The 18,237-nt window shown below is 34.8% G+C and overlaps 4 non-coding genes across 4 annotated transcripts; all 4 read left to right on the top strand.

Annotated features, from left to right (window-relative positions):
- The first annotated feature begins 10,955 nt into the window (after positions 1–10,955).
- On the top strand, positions 10,956–11,026 carry TRNAG-GCC (transfer RNA glycine (anticodon GCC)). Its single transcript has one exon. It is a non-coding gene; the product is annotated as a tRNA-Gly (tRNA).
- Positions 11,027–13,510: 2,484 nt separating this feature from the next.
- Positions 13,511–13,582, top strand: TRNAT-GGU (transfer RNA threonine (anticodon GGU)). The gene has a single exon. It is a non-coding gene; the product is annotated as a tRNA-Thr (tRNA).
- Positions 13,583–14,089: 507 nt separating this feature from the next.
- Positions 14,090–14,171, top strand: TRNAY-GUA (transfer RNA tyrosine (anticodon GUA)). The gene has a single exon. It is a non-coding gene; the product is annotated as a tRNA-Tyr (tRNA).
- Positions 14,172–14,529: 358 nt separating this feature from the next.
- TRNAD-GUC (transfer RNA aspartic acid (anticodon GUC)) lies at positions 14,530–14,603 on the top strand. The gene has a single exon. It is a non-coding gene; the product is annotated as a tRNA-Asp (tRNA).
- The last annotated feature ends 3,634 nt before the right edge of the window (positions 14,604–18,237 follow it).

Below are 18,237 nucleotides of genomic sequence, written 5' to 3'. Positions count from 1 at the left end.
GCTTGTTATTTAACAGTATAACATAGACTATATACCAATGTCAACCAAGTCAGCCCAAAGATTAGCTATCCATATAACTAAATTAACCAAACCAATAATTTTGTATTTGTAAATGAAGTGAGTCAAAGTGAAAAACTTTGATGGGTCTTTTCTATATGGGTTGCCCGGGACTCGAACCCGGAACTAGTCGGATGGAGTAGATAATTCTTCCTTGTTACAATAGAGAAAAATCCCTCCCCAAATCGTGCTTGCATTTTTCATTGCACACGACTTTCCCTATGTAGAAATAGCCAATTTCTATTCCAAAGAGGAAGTTCTACTAATTTTTTTAATTAGTAAGTTGATTCACCTACTCTTTATTATAATAAAAAGAACATTTCAGAATGAAAAATAGAAAAGTTTTTTCTTGATCATTTATCAACCCTTTCCTGTTTCTTAATTTCGTCTAATGATTAATTAAGAGGGTTGACCAGGTCATTGATACGTATAATATCCAAATACCAAATACGCTCAGTGTGTGATCCACAGAAAGAAAAAAGAGTTGTTTTGGTGAACATCAAAGAAAAAACTTGCTCTTCTTCCATAAAAAATTCTTCTAAAAATGCCGAACCCAATCGTTGCATAAAAGTTCGTACCGTGCTTTTATGTTTACGAGCTAAAGTTCTAGCACATGAAAGTCGAAGTATATACTTTAGTCGATACAAAGTCCGTTTTTTCGAAGATCCACTATGATAATGAAAAAGATTTCTACATATCCGACCAAATCGATCAAGAATATCCCAATCTGATAAATCTGTCCAAATGGGTTTACTAATAGGATGCCCCGATCCAGTACAAAATTGAGCTTTTGATAAGTATCCTATGAGGAGAGTAGCGGGGACTATGGTATCGAATTTTTTCATTCGAGTATCTATTAGAAATGAATTCTCCAGCATTTGATTCCTTACTAACAAAGAACTTTTTTGTACACTTGAAAGGTACCCCATAAAATCGAAGCAAGAGTTTGCTAATTGGTTTATATGGATTCTTCGCGGCTGAGTCCAAAAACAGAAATAATATTGCCAGAAATTGATAAGGTAGCATTTCCATTTCTTCTTCAAAAAAAAAGTGCCTTTTGATGCAAGAATTGCCTTTCCTTGATATCGAACATAATGCATAAGAGGATCCATAAAGAACCATAGGGTTTTCCGAGAAAAACCAGGGTACATTATCCCAAAATGTTCCATCTTCCTAGAAAAGTGGATTCGTTCCAGAAAAGTTCCAGAAGATGCTAATGGTAAGCAAGAAGATTGTTTACGAAGAAACAACAAAAAAAATTCATATTCTGATACATAAGAGTTATATAGGAATTGAAATAGTCTTTTATTTTCTTTTTGAAAAAAAAAAATGGATTTCATTGAAGTAATAAAACTATTCCAATTCGAATAATAGTTGAGAAAGAATCGCAATAAATGCAAAGATGGAACATCTTGGATACGGTATTGAAGGAGTTGAACCAGGATTTCCAAATGGATAGGATAGGGTATTTCTATATGTGATAGATAATCCAAATGCAAAAATTTGTCTTCTAAAAAGGGAAATATTGAATGAATAGAGCGTAAATTCTGAAACTTTGGTATTTCTTTTTCTTTCAGACAAAAAAATTCCCGTAGCGAGAATGGGATTTCCACAACGATCGCAAACCCTTCAGATAGAATCTGAGAATAAAACTCAGAATAAAAATAATTTTTGTAATCCAATAATCGATCTTGGTTAGGATGATTAACCGAGTTATCCAAAAAATTCTGCTGATACATTCGAATAATTAAACGTTTCACAAGTAGTGAACTAAATTTCTTGTTATTACAACTAACAACTATTTCCACAGGTTCAGAACCATTTAATCCATAATGGTGGGCAAATGCATAAATATATTCCTGAAAGAGAAGTGGGTAGACAAAGTATTGTTGACGAGATTTATGTTTTTCTGAATACCCTTCGAATTTTTCCATTTGTATTTCTACTTGAATCAGAGAGAAGAAGCATTTCTCGGTTTATCGAATGATGATACATAGTGCAATATGGTCAGAACAGGGTGTTGCATTTTTAATACAAACCCTGGAAAGAAAGGGAGTCTAATCCACAGATCTTTTTCTGCTCCTTTTCTACCCAATTAGTTTATGTTTGTTCTAATTAAAAAAAAAGAACAGAACAAGTTTTTTATTTTTGCAGGCCAATCGCTCTTTTGACTTTGGAATACAGCCTCTTTATCAATATACTGCTTCTTTTACACATTCAATCCATAACATCCCTTATTCAATCCATAATCAAGAATAATTAGGATTTCTAAAAAAAAAAAGAAAAAATAAAGGGTCCACTCATAGGAAAACCCAACCTTTCCCCGCATCCGGCACTAATCTATTTTTAACGTCTAATTAGAGCGGGGAATCATTCCAATTAGGAAGTTCAGCTCGTTGCTTTTTATTTTACCAGAATTGGAGCCAGGCTCTATCCATTTATTCATTAGACCCAGAAAATCGTAATTTTGGATTCCATTCAAAAAAGATTGATTTTATTACGACATGCTATTTTTTCCATTCATTACCTTTGAGGATCAGTCGTGGTCTTCTAGACTCTACCAAGAGTCTGGACGAATTTGTTGTTTCATCCAAATGTGTAAAAGATCATAGTCGCACTTAAAAGCCGAGTACTCTACCATTGAGTTAGCAACCCAGATAAAAAAAGGATCTTAGATACGATCGAAATCCAAAAATCAATGGAATTACACCGCGCGCTTCTGTCAAAACATTGAACTAGCAAGACATCAAAAGATTTTTTTTATCGACCATGAAAAACACTCAAATGCCAAAACGAACAGGTCCGGTGAAATTCCACTAAAGTAAAGTTAAAAAAAGAGCGACCCTAATCACGATGGCCAAATTCTCCTTATTTTTAGCGATTTTTATTAACAAAAAATATATATTATAAAAAATATATATTATATTGTATGAGAATACATGCAAGAGGAACACCCTTATCATTTGAGCGAAGTGTAGGCGGAAAAATTGAATATGGAGTGAGGATAAAGAGACCCATCTATCTACAAATTCTATTTGTTCAATAGACCTTTGTCAATGGAAATACAATGGTAAGAAAACAAATTAGATAGAAAAAGTAAATAAAATAGGGGCTTATGTTGGATTGGCACGATATAATATAAATCCAAATAGGATTAAAAAAGAGGTAAATTGTGTCTAAATAATTAGACAACTAGGAATACTAATAATCTTCTCCTATCCTATTTTTTGATTCATTTAGTTCTTCAATTAACTCAAAGTTCTTTCTTTTTCTTTAAAGAATTCTGCCTTCCTTAAAATATCATAAACAGTTCTTGTTGGTTGAGCACCCTTTTCAAGGAAATAGAGAATAGCTGGAACATTTAAACAAGTTTGATTCTTTATCGGATCATAAAAACCTACTTTTTGAAGATCTCTTCCTTCTCTTCGAGATCGAACATCAATTGCAACGATTCGATAGACAGCTTATTGGGATAGATGTAGATAAACAACGCCCCCCCCTAGAAACGTATATGAGGTTTTCTCCTCATACGGCTCGAGAAAATGATTCGAATTTCTGTCGATAATAATAGAAATTAGACTATGACGTGCATTAATTTCCTTACAGAAAAAACAAATTTCATTTATACTCATGACTCAAGTGGGCTAATTTTGCCTGACAAACTTCGAAGGCAAAATCCTTCCAAAATTTTTGAGTCGTCTTTAAACTCTTTTCTTTGTCTCATTTCGAACGAATTGACTTTTATTCCTTATTCTAATCCAACTCTGTTGTTGAGACAATTGAAAATTGTGTTTACTTGTTCTGGAATCCTTTATCTTTGATTTGTGAAATCCTTGGGTTTAGACATTACTTCGGGAATTCCTATTTTTTTCTTTCAAAAGAGTAGCAACATACCCTTTTTTCTTATTTCCTTCGATAAAGCATTTATCTCTTCTATAGAAATCTAATAAGAGGGATTGATTCTGATATACTTTTATTGGACTTTCTTCTTATTTTAACCTTTCGATTTATTTCTATATTAAGGATAGACTGACAAAGTTGGCCTAATTTATTAGTTTTCACTAACCCTAGATTCTTTCCCTTGATAAAAAAAATTCTGTCCTCTCGAGCTCCATCGTGTACTATGTTACTTAAACCCAGCGCAAATTTGGTTCGGAACGAATAGAACAGGCTATGTCGAGCCAAGAGCATTTTCATTACTATGGAAAATGATGGATAGCAAAATCCACAATCGATCATGTCCTTCAAGTCGCACGTTGCTTTCTACCACATCGTTTTAAACGAAGTTTTACCATAACAAACATTCCTCTTTTCATTGCAAAGTGGTATAGAGAATTGATCCAATATGGATGGAATCATGAATAGTCATTGGTTTAGTTTTTTTATACTAATTAAAACTTGCTATCTATGGAGCAATATGGATAAAAGAAAGTAAGTATTTATCCGGGAAGCCTCCGCCAAGATCCAATTTATTTAAACCCATATTAAAATTCTATCATATGAATGAAACATAGTTTGAAAAAGACGACTAAACAAGTTTGCTTAAAACTTATTTATTCTTAAATTTCCACCCTCAACGGATGGCTCGAGATGATCAATCTTGAAGTGAGAAAAGAAGGATTGACTCTTCCTCAATAAATAAACTATCAACCTCCAAAAAAGTTTAATTAATTTAATTACTAGAATTAGAATTCTAGTAGTAATATATTTTTTCAGTACCAAAAACAATTAACTATAATAACTAAATAAACTATTCCAATGAAAAGATTGAAAGTTTTTGGTAGTTATAGAATTCTCGTACTTCTTCAACTCGAATACCAAAAGGAAGAAAAAAATATGACTAAGTGATTTTATAGTAGAGGCATATCCTGAATGTGCTTGATAGATCCCATTTTTTCATGAAAATAAAGATAGTCAATTTGACTGGACTTAAGACTTTATTATGTTTTCTGAGAAAGAATAAGATATCATTATTCTCTTTAATAAACTTTTGTCTCGTACGGAATACTATATGATTTCACCGTTTGTTTCATCAGAAACAATCTGGGACGGAAGGATTCGAACCTCCGAGTAACGGGACCAAAACCCGCTGCCTTACCACTTGGCCACGCCCCATTTCGGGTTTTATGCGACACTAATAAACACTAGTATGTTTATTTGTTATTCGTCAATACCATTTCAATTACATAAAAAAGGAGGGATATTCTCTTGCTAGTATTCTACACATGCGGATAATATAGAATCAAAAAAATGCATTGATCATTACATGGAATTCTATTAAGATATTATATGAAAGTCGAATTTATTCCACTCTCATTTGAGAGTGCGAATACAAGGAGGTATTTTGTGTTTGGGAAAGTCCGAAGAAAAAAGATTTTGAATCTGCCTTTTCCTTCTTTCCCTTAAAAAAATAACTCAAGAAAAATCCAATTATTTACTCTACAAGAATGAAATGCTTGTTATGCCTAATATACTTAGTTTAACCTGTATCTGTTTTAATTCTGTTCTTTATCCTACTAGTTTTTTCTTTGCCAAATTACCCGAAGCTTATGCTATTTTCAATCCAATCGTGGATATTATGCCTGTTATACCTCTATTCTTTTTTCTATTAGCCTTTGTTTGGCAAGCTGCTGTAAGTTTTCGATGAAATCTTTAGTACTCTGTATGCCAAATTGAATGATGTGTTCATTCCAAAAAAATTTTAAAATGGGTAAAAGCCGAGAAGTTTTATATTTTTATATTATGAACCTTCGATTCTAAAATTTAAATTCTTCTACATTGAATGGGTAGCTACAGCAATAAATTTGGATCAGCCTTTCTACTCCCCTGCACCTAGGTTGAGCAGGTACCTAAAGGTACCTACACAATACCTAACCACCTAACCCTATTTTTGCTATTGATAAGAGTGCTTATTATAAAAGAATTCTTGCAATTTTTTTCAAGAATTCTTTTTTGCATTTTTAGGTATAAAAAAAAACCATCCTAGTGGATCCGTGTGGTAAGGAAAAACTGGTAATCTATTCCTTAAAAAAAAATCTTGGAGATTATGTAATGCTTACTCTCAAACTTTTTGTTTATACAGTAGTGATATTCTTTGTTTCACTCTTTATCTTTGGATTCTTATCTAATGACCCAGGACGGAATCCTGGACGCGAGGAGTAAAAATTCAGTTTTTTTTTTTCTTATTGGATTTGTTTCGTACATTTATCTATGAGAAAATCCGGGGGTCAGAATTCTTTCCAATTCGAAAGTCCCAAATGATCCAAGGGAGCGGAAAGAGAGGGATTCGAACCCTCGGTACAAAAAAATTGTACAACGGATTAGCAATCCGCCGCTTTAGTCCACTCAGCCATCTCTCCACGTTCCAAAGCGAAAGGTTTCCGTGATATGATATAGGCAAGAAATAAGAAATAACGGTTGCAAAAAACCCCTTTTTTTTCTTTCAAAAGTCTATAAAAATTATATTGCCAATTCCATTTTAATTATATTCTTTTTTCTTAATGTTAATAAAAAAAGAAGAAAATTCTTGTTTTTTCTTTCTAAAAATCGATATTGGCCGAGAGACAATCAAATAGATTTTCTCTTTAGCGGGCATTTCCATATAGGACTTGTTATAATTATAATAAAACAAGCAGGTTATATAAAAAAAACGCTTTTTTTGTCGATTATTTATCAAGAAAGCAAAAAGGGTTCTTATCAAATCCACCATAAAATTGGAAAGAAGCATAAAGTAAGTAGACCTGACTCCTTTAATGATGCCTCTATCCGCTATTCTGATATATAAATTCGATGTAGATGAAATTGTATAAGCGAATTTTTTTTATTTCCTTAGACTTAGACCGCGCAAGACAAGAATTTTTCGCTATTTACGATTTCATATTCTTGTTACTAGATGTTCTATAGGAATAAGAAGAAATCGCAACTCCTTTGCGCTACACATAAAATTGGATTTCGAAGGTCCATTTTTTTTTTTCAGAATCCTCTATTATTTTAGTTCTTCCACCCATGCAATAGAGAGGGAATGGGAAAAGAAGGGTTACTTTTATTTGCATTTTTCCCTTAAAAGATAGACTTTGAAATAGGAGTCTTGGAATAATGCTGAATTCAAAGGTTTATTTCTTTCTATAGTATAAGAAAAACAATTTATTTCTATTTCTATAGTATAAGAAAAACAAATAAATAGTATAAGAAAAACAAATCGAATCAAATTCATGGATTTACCACGACCTCGGTTGTGACTGTGACTCCATAGATAAAAATGGGAAATTTCTCTCTTCGAGACCATTGAAAAAGGGCATTGAACGAGAAAGAAATCGTCCACAGATAATAAAACTATCATATGCCTTGGAAAGTGATATGAGGTGCTCGGAAATGGTTGAAGTAATTGAATAGGAGGATCACTATGACTATAGCCCTTGGTAGAATTCCTAAAGAAGAAAATGATCTATTTGATACTATGGATGACTGGTTACGAAGGGACCGTTTCGTTTTTGTAGGATGGTCTGGCCTATTGCTCTTTCCTTGTGCTTATTTCGCTTTAGGGGGTTGGTTTACAGGGACAACTTTTGTAACTTCTTGGTATACCCATGGATTGGCTAGTTCCTATTTGGAAGGTTGTAATTTCTTAACCGCAGCAGTTTCTACCCCTGCCAATAGTTTAGCACACTCTTTGTTGCTACTATGGGGGCCCGAAGCACAAGGAGATTTTACTCGTTGGTGTCAATTAGGCGGTCTATGGACTTTTGTAGCTCTCCACGGGGCTTTTGCACTAATAGGTTTCATGTTACGCCAATTTGAACTTGCTCGGTCTGTTCAATTGCGGCCTTATAATGCAATCTCATTCTCTGGTCCAATTGCTGTTTTTGTTTCTGTATTCCTTATTTATCCACTGGGGCAATCTGGTTGGTTCTTTGCGCCGAGTTTTGGCGTAGCAGCGATATTTCGATTCATCCTTTTCTTCCAAGGATTTCATAATTGGACGTTGAACCCATTTCATATGATGGGAGTTGCCGGAGTATTAGGTGCGGCTCTGCTATGCGCTATTCATGGAGCGACCGTAGAAAACACTCTATTTGAGGACGGTGATGGTGCAAATACCTTCCGTGCTTTTAACCCAACTCAAGCTGAAGAAACTTATTCAATGGTCACTGCTAACCGCTTTTGGTCCCAAATCTTTGGTGTTGCTTTTTCCAATAAACGTTGGTTACATTTCTTTATGCTATTTGTACCCGTCACCGGTTTATGGATGAGTGCTATTGGCGTAGTTGGCTTGGCTCTGAACTTACGTGCCTATGACTTTGTTTCCCAGGAAATCCGTGCAGCGGAAGATCCTGAATTTGAGACTTTCTACACCAAAAATATTCTTTTAAACGAGGGTATTCGTGCGTGGATGGCAGCTCAGGATCAGCCTCATGAAAATCTTATATTCCCTGAGGAGGTTCTACCACGTGGAAACGCTCTTTAATGGAACTTTCGTTTTAGCTGGTCGTGACCAAGAAACCACCGGCTTTGCTTGGTGGGCTGGGAATGCCAGACTTATCAATTTGTCCGGTAAACTGCTTGGAGCTCATGTAGCTCATGCCGGATTAATCGTATTCTGGGCCGGAGCAATGAACCTATTTGAAGTGGCCCATTTCGTACCAGAAAAGCCCATGTATGAACAAGGGTTGATTTTACTTCCACACTTAGCTACTCTAGGTTGGGGAGTAGGGCCAGGGGGGGAAGTTCTAGATACTTTTCCGTACTTTGTATCTGGCGTACTTCACCTAATTTCCTCCGCAGTCTTAGGCTTCGGTGGCATTTATCACGCGCTTCTGGGACCCGAGACTCTTGAGGAATCTTTTCCATTCTTTGGTTATGTCTGGAAAGATAGAAATAAAATGACTACAATTTTGGGTATTCACTTAATTTTGTTAGGTCTAGGTGCTTTTCTTCTAGTACTCAAGGCTCTTTATTTTGGCGGTGTATATGATACCTGGGCCCCTGGGGGGGGAGATGTAAGAAAAATTACCAATTTGACCCTTAGTCCCAGTGTTATATTTGGTTATTTACTAAAATCTCCTTTTGGTGGAGAAGGGTGGATTGTTAGTGTAGATGATTTAGAAGATATAATTGGTGGGCATGTATGGTTGGGTTTTATTTGTGTATTTGGCGGAATTTGGCATATTTTAACCAAACCCTTCGCATGGGCTCGCCGTGCATTTGTATGGTCTGGAGAAGCTTACTTGTCTTATAGTTTAGCTGCTTTATCTGTCTTTGGTTTTATCGCTTGTTGTTTTGTATGGTTCAATAATACAGCTTATCCGAGTGAGTTTTATGGACCCACCGGGCCAGAAGCTTCTCAAGCTCAAGCATTTACTTTTCTAGTTAGAGACCAGCGTCTTGGAGCTAATGTGGGATCCGCTCAAGGACCCACAGGTTTAGGTAAATATCTAATGCGTTCCCCAACTGGGGAGGTTATCTTTGGAGGGGAAACTATGCGTTTTTGGGACCTTCGTGCTCCATGGTTAGAACCTCTAAGGGGCCCCAACGGTTTGGACTTGAGTAGGTTGAAAAAAGACATACAACCTTGGCAAGAACGACGCTCAGCAGAATATATGACCCACGCTCCTTTAGGCTCTTTAAATTCCGTGGGTGGCGTAGCTACCGAGATCAATGCAGTTAATTATGTCTCTCCTAGAAGTTGGTTATCAACTTCTCATTTTGTTCTAGGATTCTTCTTTTTTGTGGGCCATTTATGGCATGCAGGAAGAGCCCGAGCTGCTGCAGCAGGTTTTGAAAAGGGAATCGATCGTGATTTGGAACCTGTTCTTTACATGAACCCTCTTAACTAAGATTTTCTTATTTATACCTGTTCTACTTTTTTTCTGTTCTGGCTCGGTTATTCCATCTAGCCGAGCCATTCATTCCTTTTTATGAAAGAAAGATAAGGGACAGAAAAAAAAAATAAATAAAAATGAAAGAAACAAACGTATTCAATAAGCAAAAGGAGAGAGAGGGATTCGAACCCTCGATAGTTCCTAGAACTATACCGGTTTTCAAGACCGGAGCTATCAACCACTCAGCCATCTCTCCACAGCCTAATCCTTATTTTACTCCTACAAATAGAACATAGCCATATAAAAAATAAAAAGATTTATTAGCCTCTAGAAAGATATCAGATACAAGTTCCTTTTCGATATATCTCTGTATACTGTATACACGGATACAGGATCCGCTATACCCGCTTGTGAAATAAAGAGTAAATAATCTCTTCTCACCCCCATATCCAAATAAAAAAGCGGTTTAAGTAATAAATTTGAATTAAAGAGAAGAATCAATGGATTCATGATTAAACCCCTCCTACTTCTTGTATTTTTTTACAATTTTGGTTTAAGTGAGGGATCAAATATGTAGTCAACTTTATTTGATGGTAGCTTGGAGGATTAGAAATATGACTATTGCTTTCCAATTAGCTGTTTTTGCATTAATTGCGACTTCCTCAGTCTTAGTAATTAGTGTACCCCTTGTATTTGCTTCTCCTGATGGTTGGTCAAATAATAAAAATGTTGTATTTTCCGGTACATCATTATGGATTGGACTAGTCTTTCTCGTAGCTATTCTGAATTCTCTCATTTCTTAAATGAAATTTGGTTAATATTTATTAACCCCATAAAAAAGAAATAATAAAGGCCATTTCTTCTAAAAAATTAGAATAGTGAGACGTATTAAAACGCAATTTGCGTTCCGAATTGCTAGCTCTTCTCTTTCAGTATTATGAAATTCCATTCCCATTAGAATATTCATTGACAGATAATAAAAAAAGGAAAACTCTAATATAATAGAAAATGAAATGAAACGGTCGACCCAGACATAGAAGGTCGACCCAGGCGGATATACGCTATAAAATATATACCGTAGCGAGCGTAGTTCAATGGTAAAATATCTCCTTGCCAAGGAGAAGATACGGGTTCGATTCCCGCCGCTCGCCCGCTTAATTTATCAAAGTACTATGATAAAAAGTTTAGTCTAGTTAACTGTTTAACTACTTATATTAAATTAAGTATTAATTAGGTGTTAGTCTAGTGCCGTATCCCTTACTATCTTACCCTTCCTTTGCATCCCACTCAAAAAAAGAGGGCGCTCCAGAGGCAGAAATAGAACTCGCCAACAGAGCTCCAAAAATTGGGTATTAACTGAGACAAACAACGGGCAAACTTTTTTTAAAGGGAAGGGAGAGGTAGACTGTCCCTTTCGTTTCATTTTTATTTTCTGCAGGGTAGGGAGAGGCCTTGCGCCTTCTTTTTTTGAAGGCAAGTGACTTCGCAAACTGCTCAATTTTGCCCTCTAGGGCCGGGAACTAATGAATAAAAAAGGGTTGGATACGCCCCTCTACCATACATATCTAGAGAAATAGAATAGTCCTTTTATACAGACTGCTAAGTGCGGAGACGGGAATCGAACCCGTGACCTCAAGGTTATGAGCCTCGTGAGCTACCAAACTGCTCTACTCCGCTCTGGAGTACCAGAAACTGGTGGACAAAAAAGGCTTGAATACAAGCCTCTAACATGTCTAGACAAATAGAATACTCCTTTTATACAGAATGGAGCGGGTAGCGGGAATCGAACCCGCATCGTTAGCTTGGAAGGCTAGGGGTTATAGTCGACGTTGGTTGATTATTTTTAACGTCTCTAATTCAAAACCGAACATGAAATTTTGATTTCATTCGGCTCCTTTATGGATATTCTCACCACTTAACATCTATGTCAGCTTTTCTATTTGAATGGAACCAAAGCTCTCCGCTTTCTAGATGATCCTTATAGAGTAGGAGATAGAAATTCTATCTAAATTCATCTAATCTACTTACTTCGTTCCCTAATTTCATTCAAGAGATCCTGAGGAAAAGAATTGGGTTTCCACCGAGCTGAAACAATATGCGGATGGTTCTAGTAAACCAAAACTATCGTTTTTTAGCTATTTGGCTTCCTTATTCCTTATTTTAAGAAGATTTAGTTACGATTGGAAATCAACTTTTTTGTATCTTCATCCATAGATCCTTTACTCATATTTTCAAAATTGGAATACTTAATCCAATGCAAAATTATGCTTCGCGACTCTGTACTCATAATCCTATTTTTATTTTGGATGCAATTTAAATTAGTCTTTGGATACAAATCGCCAGAATGTATATTCTTCCTCAATATGCTATTGAGAGGAAAAGGATTTAATCCTTTATAAGAACTAAAGTTTTCATCGGAATATAAAAATAAAAAACTTAAGGATGCCTTAAGTATATCATTTCAAATTCAGTTATTAATAGAACGAATCACACTTTTACCACTAAACTATACCCGCTACATTGTAGATTATGGTATAAATGGTACCCTTTGTCATGGATAGCCATTTGACAAGAAGGCTAATTCCCCCTTATTGAATCAGATGGAGAAGGTTCATGACACTGAGCCGTTGGTACTTCTACTTCGATCGCTCGCCTTTACTTTAGGATTTAGATAGCCCCTCTGGTCTGTAAAAAAAATCTTTTCTTACCATGCTAATAGCGCCTGAACCAAATGTATTTATTTTGATTAGGATCCTATTCTACGGTTACGACTACAATAATAATTATTTACTTTGCAAGGACGTAAGTGTGTCAGACTGCTAAATTGTTTTATTATTCCTACAATATAAACTAGGGGATATAGGGGGTAACACTGTCCCTATAAATTCCTTTTTTCCTTTTCTTTTTTGTCCAGAATTGAACAAAAAAGAAATTATGGAAGATGTTTTCTTCCCCCATTAAGTCCGAGCCATAGAGTAAGAGTGAGATGAGTTTTCCAAATTCATCATAGACTTTCCCTATGGCTTGATAGAAGTAAGCAGCAAAGAGTCGTAACTTAAAGAAAAAAACGGACAGGGCCGACAGATTTACCTGATGTAAAGAAGATCCTAAAAGTCTCTGATTAGTCGACTCTCTCCATTTAACACTTTCCTCTCTCTCCTTTTTTCCACTGACTCAATTCTAGTTTATTAGATTCTTGTTTAAAAGAATGCAAAAAGTTCAATAGAACTAAGAACACATAAAAAATAGCATAGAGGATCAAGGCCATTACCAAAAGTTCCTCCCAAGGATCCTATATCCTATTGGGTATCTGTTCCCCGCCTTTTCCCGCTAGGATCGGAAATCTTATATTTTCCATATCCATATACCGTTGAATCCTTGGGGTTCCAGAATCCGCCTATTTTACTAGTCTTCGGAAACGGAAAACCCTGAACCAAGAAGAGTTGGATATGTTATGTAGGGTATGTTTTTTTTTATTAATTTTATTTTGAGCTCTCAAGATATCGATATATACATATACAATCTCTACATAATGTCTCTCTCTCTATCTCTATATATTATATATATAATATGTACATTATGCAGTAGACCCATAATGGGAAATCCAAGTGGCTAATTTTTGAATTAAATAAAAAGCCCTTTTAACTCAGTGGTAGAGTAATGCCATGGTAAGGCATAAGTCATCGGTTCAAATCCGATAAAGGGCTTTTTAAATTAGTGGTAGAGTAATCTCGTGCTAAGACGTAAGTCGTTGGTTCGAATCTGATAGAGTACTTTTCTACTAAATTGATTCACTTTTTTTCTTTGTTTTTGAAACTTTCTCTATATTTTTAGAGAATTTTATGACTTAGTGCGGGATGGATGCATTTTTGGTATGAACACTAAATGAAGCACGGAGAATTAATCTATAACGATCAACTAAAAAAAATCCTAGATGAAAACATAACAGAAAAGTTGGAAAAACTCTTTGCTTTGGATCTATTTATACTTTTCGAGTATATTGACAATTCCAAAAAACTGCTCATACTATGATTATAGTATAATCACGAGCGGTTGTATATGGCCCTATCGTCTAGTGATGCCCCTATCGTCTAGTGGTTCAGGACATCTCTCTTTCAAGGAGGCAGCGGGGATTCGACTTCCCCTGGGGGTAGGGAGTATTATGAAAGGAGGTTAATCATAGATTAGCAAAAACCCTAGAATAAATTCTTCCTGGGTCGATGCCCGAGTGGTTAATGGGGACGGACTGTAAATTCGTTGACAATGTCTACGCTGGTTCAAATCCAGCTCGGCCCAAACCAAAAATCTAGGGCTTCGTGAGTATGAACTAAATCCTTTTGTTTTTCTTCCATAAAATAAAATGTCTGATCTATAGAAATAAAAGATAAAGAAAAAAGGGAAATTTTTTTTTCTAATCCATATCTCTCTCATTCCTTTCTTACAAACAAAAGAGTTTTTCTTATTGAAGGCTGGATTATTATCCATTTTTAGTGATAAAAAATCACGACATACTAGTTATGTCACTCTCACTATACCCACGTATAATATAATATGTGGGTATGTAGTATATGATTCGTCTATTTCTTAGAGTACGAAAGACGAATCGAATCTTCTTATGGTTCTATTTAAGAATGGGTATGCCATACACCCCGCGGGGATTGTAGTTCAATTGGTCAGAGCACCGCCCTGTCAAGGCGGAAGCTGCGGGTTCGAGCCCCGTCAGTCCCGAACTAGGGTTCAATGAATGGAGAAATTGATATTTCCTTTTTCCATGAAAAAAAGGGGCAGGGAGCAAGATCAAATACCCACAGGGCACCCTTACTTCACTTTTTTATTTTGCATCTCTCATTAAAGAGGGAGGGAGGGCATATAGGAATTTTTTTTTCACTACTCCCAATCGATAAAGAAAGACACACATACGATATGTGGATTAGTAGAATTTAGGATATTATATTACTCTATCTTTCTTTATGATGATACCATCCTCATCTTAATTTCCTATTCCACTCTTATGGAATAGAGTACCGGTATTTTACCGGAATCCATACATAAATCGTATTCCCTTTTTATTTCAGACCTCTTTTCCCCATCTCACTTCTACTGCTTATTTGGATGTCTATGTGACCCATAGAAAGTGAAAGTTGGTCATATAATACATACATAATTGTATGTATAACTATAAGAAAAAGGAAGGGAAATTGTATAAGATTAAGAAAGTATAAGATTAAGAAAGCTCGTGGGTTAGAGATATAGAAAAGAAAAAGTAGAAAAGGATTAAAAAAGAGGGAATTCCTAATCCAATCAAAAAACCCATTTTGGTCTTAGTGTGGATAGAGGATCTTCCTATGTTATACTATATAACTCTCATCCGTGAAATATAACTCTCATCCATGAATTGATTTGATAGATCCGATATTCATAATATTGAATTGATTCAGTATTATCAGAATGCAAGCCCTACCCTTGAATTTACAAGATACCCCTTTTTCCTCTCCATGGGATTACATCCCGAGTTATTGTGAAAATAAAAAATAAAGAGGTTATGGAAGTCAATATTCTCGCATTTATTGCTACTGCACTGTTCATTCTAGTTCCTACTTCTTTTTTACTTATTATTTATGTAAAAACAGTCAGCCAAAATAATTAATTGGAATTCCAATTAATCATTGAAGAAATTAAAAAGGGATTAAATAAAAAAAATCCAAGTCTTAAATGAAAGGATCTGGTTGGAATCTTAAAGTGTGGTAGAAAGAACTACATATAGTTTTTTCTACGACACTTTAGATTCTTTCTATTATATTATCTTTGAATCTACATAGAATAGATTAGTAGATTGAAATAGTTAAGTAGTCTAATTCAATTTCTTTTTTCATTGCATCCACTTAATTTCAATCAGGTCAAAATAAAAAAATCTAAGACAATTCTTGACCAAAGAATCCATGGAAGGAAAGAAAAATAATATGAAGAATAGACTATAGTAAAAAGTAAAAGGAAATGGAAAATGTGTGATATGCCGTGAATAGTTCCGTGGAAGAAAGTCTAATTTTCTTATGTATAGAACTTTTTTTAACCATTCGTCATTTCTAGTAGAAATTCTGAATTGGTATAATGGCTCTTTCTTACATTACAACTTACAATACAAGAGTTTCTTACAGGAGTGAAACAAAACTAAAGAAAAAGATTAAAGAATAACGTTTGACAAAATGATTAATGCAAAATGATCCATTAAAGAAAAGAATTGATACAACAATTTGATTACTTAATCAATTAGTAGTATCCCTAGAGTCCACTCCTTCCCCATACTACTAGTGAAAGAGAAAATGTAAAGACTACCATTAAAGCAGCCCAAGCGAGACTTACTATATCCATCTAAATTATGTCTCCTATTTCTATGAAGGGATTATTCTACTATTGATCAATAATCATAGTGGAATCAAGGGTACAGAGTCAAAAAGGGATTCCGCCCTAAGGCCATGGATCAATCAGTTCAAGGAATTTACTCCTAACAAATTCTTATAGGAATTCTGGTAGAATTAGAGAGCATTAAAAATACGAGATACTATAGCCCTTTTTTCCTTAAAAAAGAAAGAGTACGGGAATGATGTCCTGAATAGAAGAAGCGGGAATAGGAAGATTTTTTATTCCTTTTGTTACTCTTTTTTTTTTTTTTAAGCAAAGGACGCCCGAATATACCATAAAATTATCGATAGATAAATATTTATTGGATACCTACCTTACCTAATGTTTATTTTTGACCTAAACCCTGCAGCCTTGCTTTGTATCATTCTATGAAAGAATGAAGAGATTTTATCCATAATACAACTCCTAAATTGATTTTTGATCGACCTATTTAATCTGATTCTCGTTAGAATTAAGTAGTCCTTACTTTAGTGTATGTAGGTAACATAAGATGTACGATAAAAAAATGTATAATAATTAGTAAGTCTTGATATTCTTTCGTGGAGTCCCTTCTTGAATCTTAGATTGAAAAAAAAAAAGAATGCCCCTTAGGGACCTTTCTTTGGATACCAAGATTTCTGACATCTTATCCTCGTATTTTAAAATTATCAAATCGAATCTCAATTAAGAACCAATTCAAATTCATATAATAAAAGAATAAGGAAACACTACCTCACCCCTATTGATAACCATTTTGGCCACTACCGTCAAAACAAACCCTAACCCTAGTTTGAGGATAGAACTATGGTATGGTTTCTCTAAACCCAGTATCGGCAGGCCCAGTTACTCTCTTGCCCGAACTTATGCGAAGTAAAAATTTATCGAATTCGATCAGCACTATAAAAAAAACCTAAGTATTTTATTGATCAGGCGGCACCCAGATTTGAACTGGGGATAAAGGATTTGCAGTCCCCTGCCTTACCGCTTGGCCATGCCGCCAAAAAATCCGATCAAAAATCTAGAAAACAGCAAGTATTCATCCACGTTTTCTTACGAAAAGCCCCTTTTATTTTGAATATAATTCTACTTACTTTTTTCCAATCTTTTTCAAAAAATCTATTCCTGCTTTTTTTGATCCAGTTTCTATTATTCTCCTCGATAGATTCTATCTTAAAACATACATTGTTAACACAATAAAACTTCCCATTTCTTTCTATTGAGATGAAAAAGAAGAAAAAGTGGATTTCTATTCACAGGCTGCAAAATTCAGAATAAATTGGAACCGTTAACTAGAATTCTCTTTTTTTTATTGCAGTAGTGAACTACTCTTAAATCGGTATTATCTCCCCCCCCTTCAATGGCATAATAAAATATTATGGCTTTATGCTTAATCCGTGTATAGGTAAACTTTAGGTCCGAACAGCATTATTATCCAAAGATCCCCTTTATGTACATATCTCTATGGGGAATCATGCTTTAATTTTTCAAAGTATTAAATTAAATATCTTGAATAAAAAAAGGAAATTTGCTCTGATATAGAGTATAACCTGACTATCTTGGCGTACCCAAGTGAAATTACGATAAAAGAAAAGCATGGATATGGGGAGAGGTGGATAACTAGATTGGCATGTACTTAAAAAAGGGACTTACTTTATTTTAGAATTCCACAATGAAATACTGAATTTTCTAGCAATTATACTACTCCGATCCGAAATAAAAAAGAACCCTCAAATTATTTTGAGAAATTAAAGTAAGCACGCTATTCTAAATCGAAGTAAAGTCAAACTTTCTAGTATATTATATTACGGCTTTATTACATTCATAGAAAGGAGATAAAATGAGAAATCTTTGCCATCCAATCTGATTAGAATATCATAACATAAAGTATAAGTGGCAGAATTTTTTTTGTAGGAATGTTTTATCAATTCATTTTCATTTCATTTGTACCCCTGGCAAACTCGAA

This window comes from Triticum urartu, unplaced genomic scaffold, assembly GCF_056163025.1.
Source record: "Triticum urartu cultivar PI428250 unplaced genomic scaffold, HENAU_Tu73 scaffold2, whole genome shotgun sequence".
NCBI classification, from domain to species: Eukaryota; Viridiplantae; Streptophyta; class Magnoliopsida; order Poales; family Poaceae; genus Triticum; species Triticum urartu.
The sequence above is the reverse complement of the archived record's forward strand: the minus strand, read 5'-3'. Positions and strand labels throughout refer to the sequence as shown.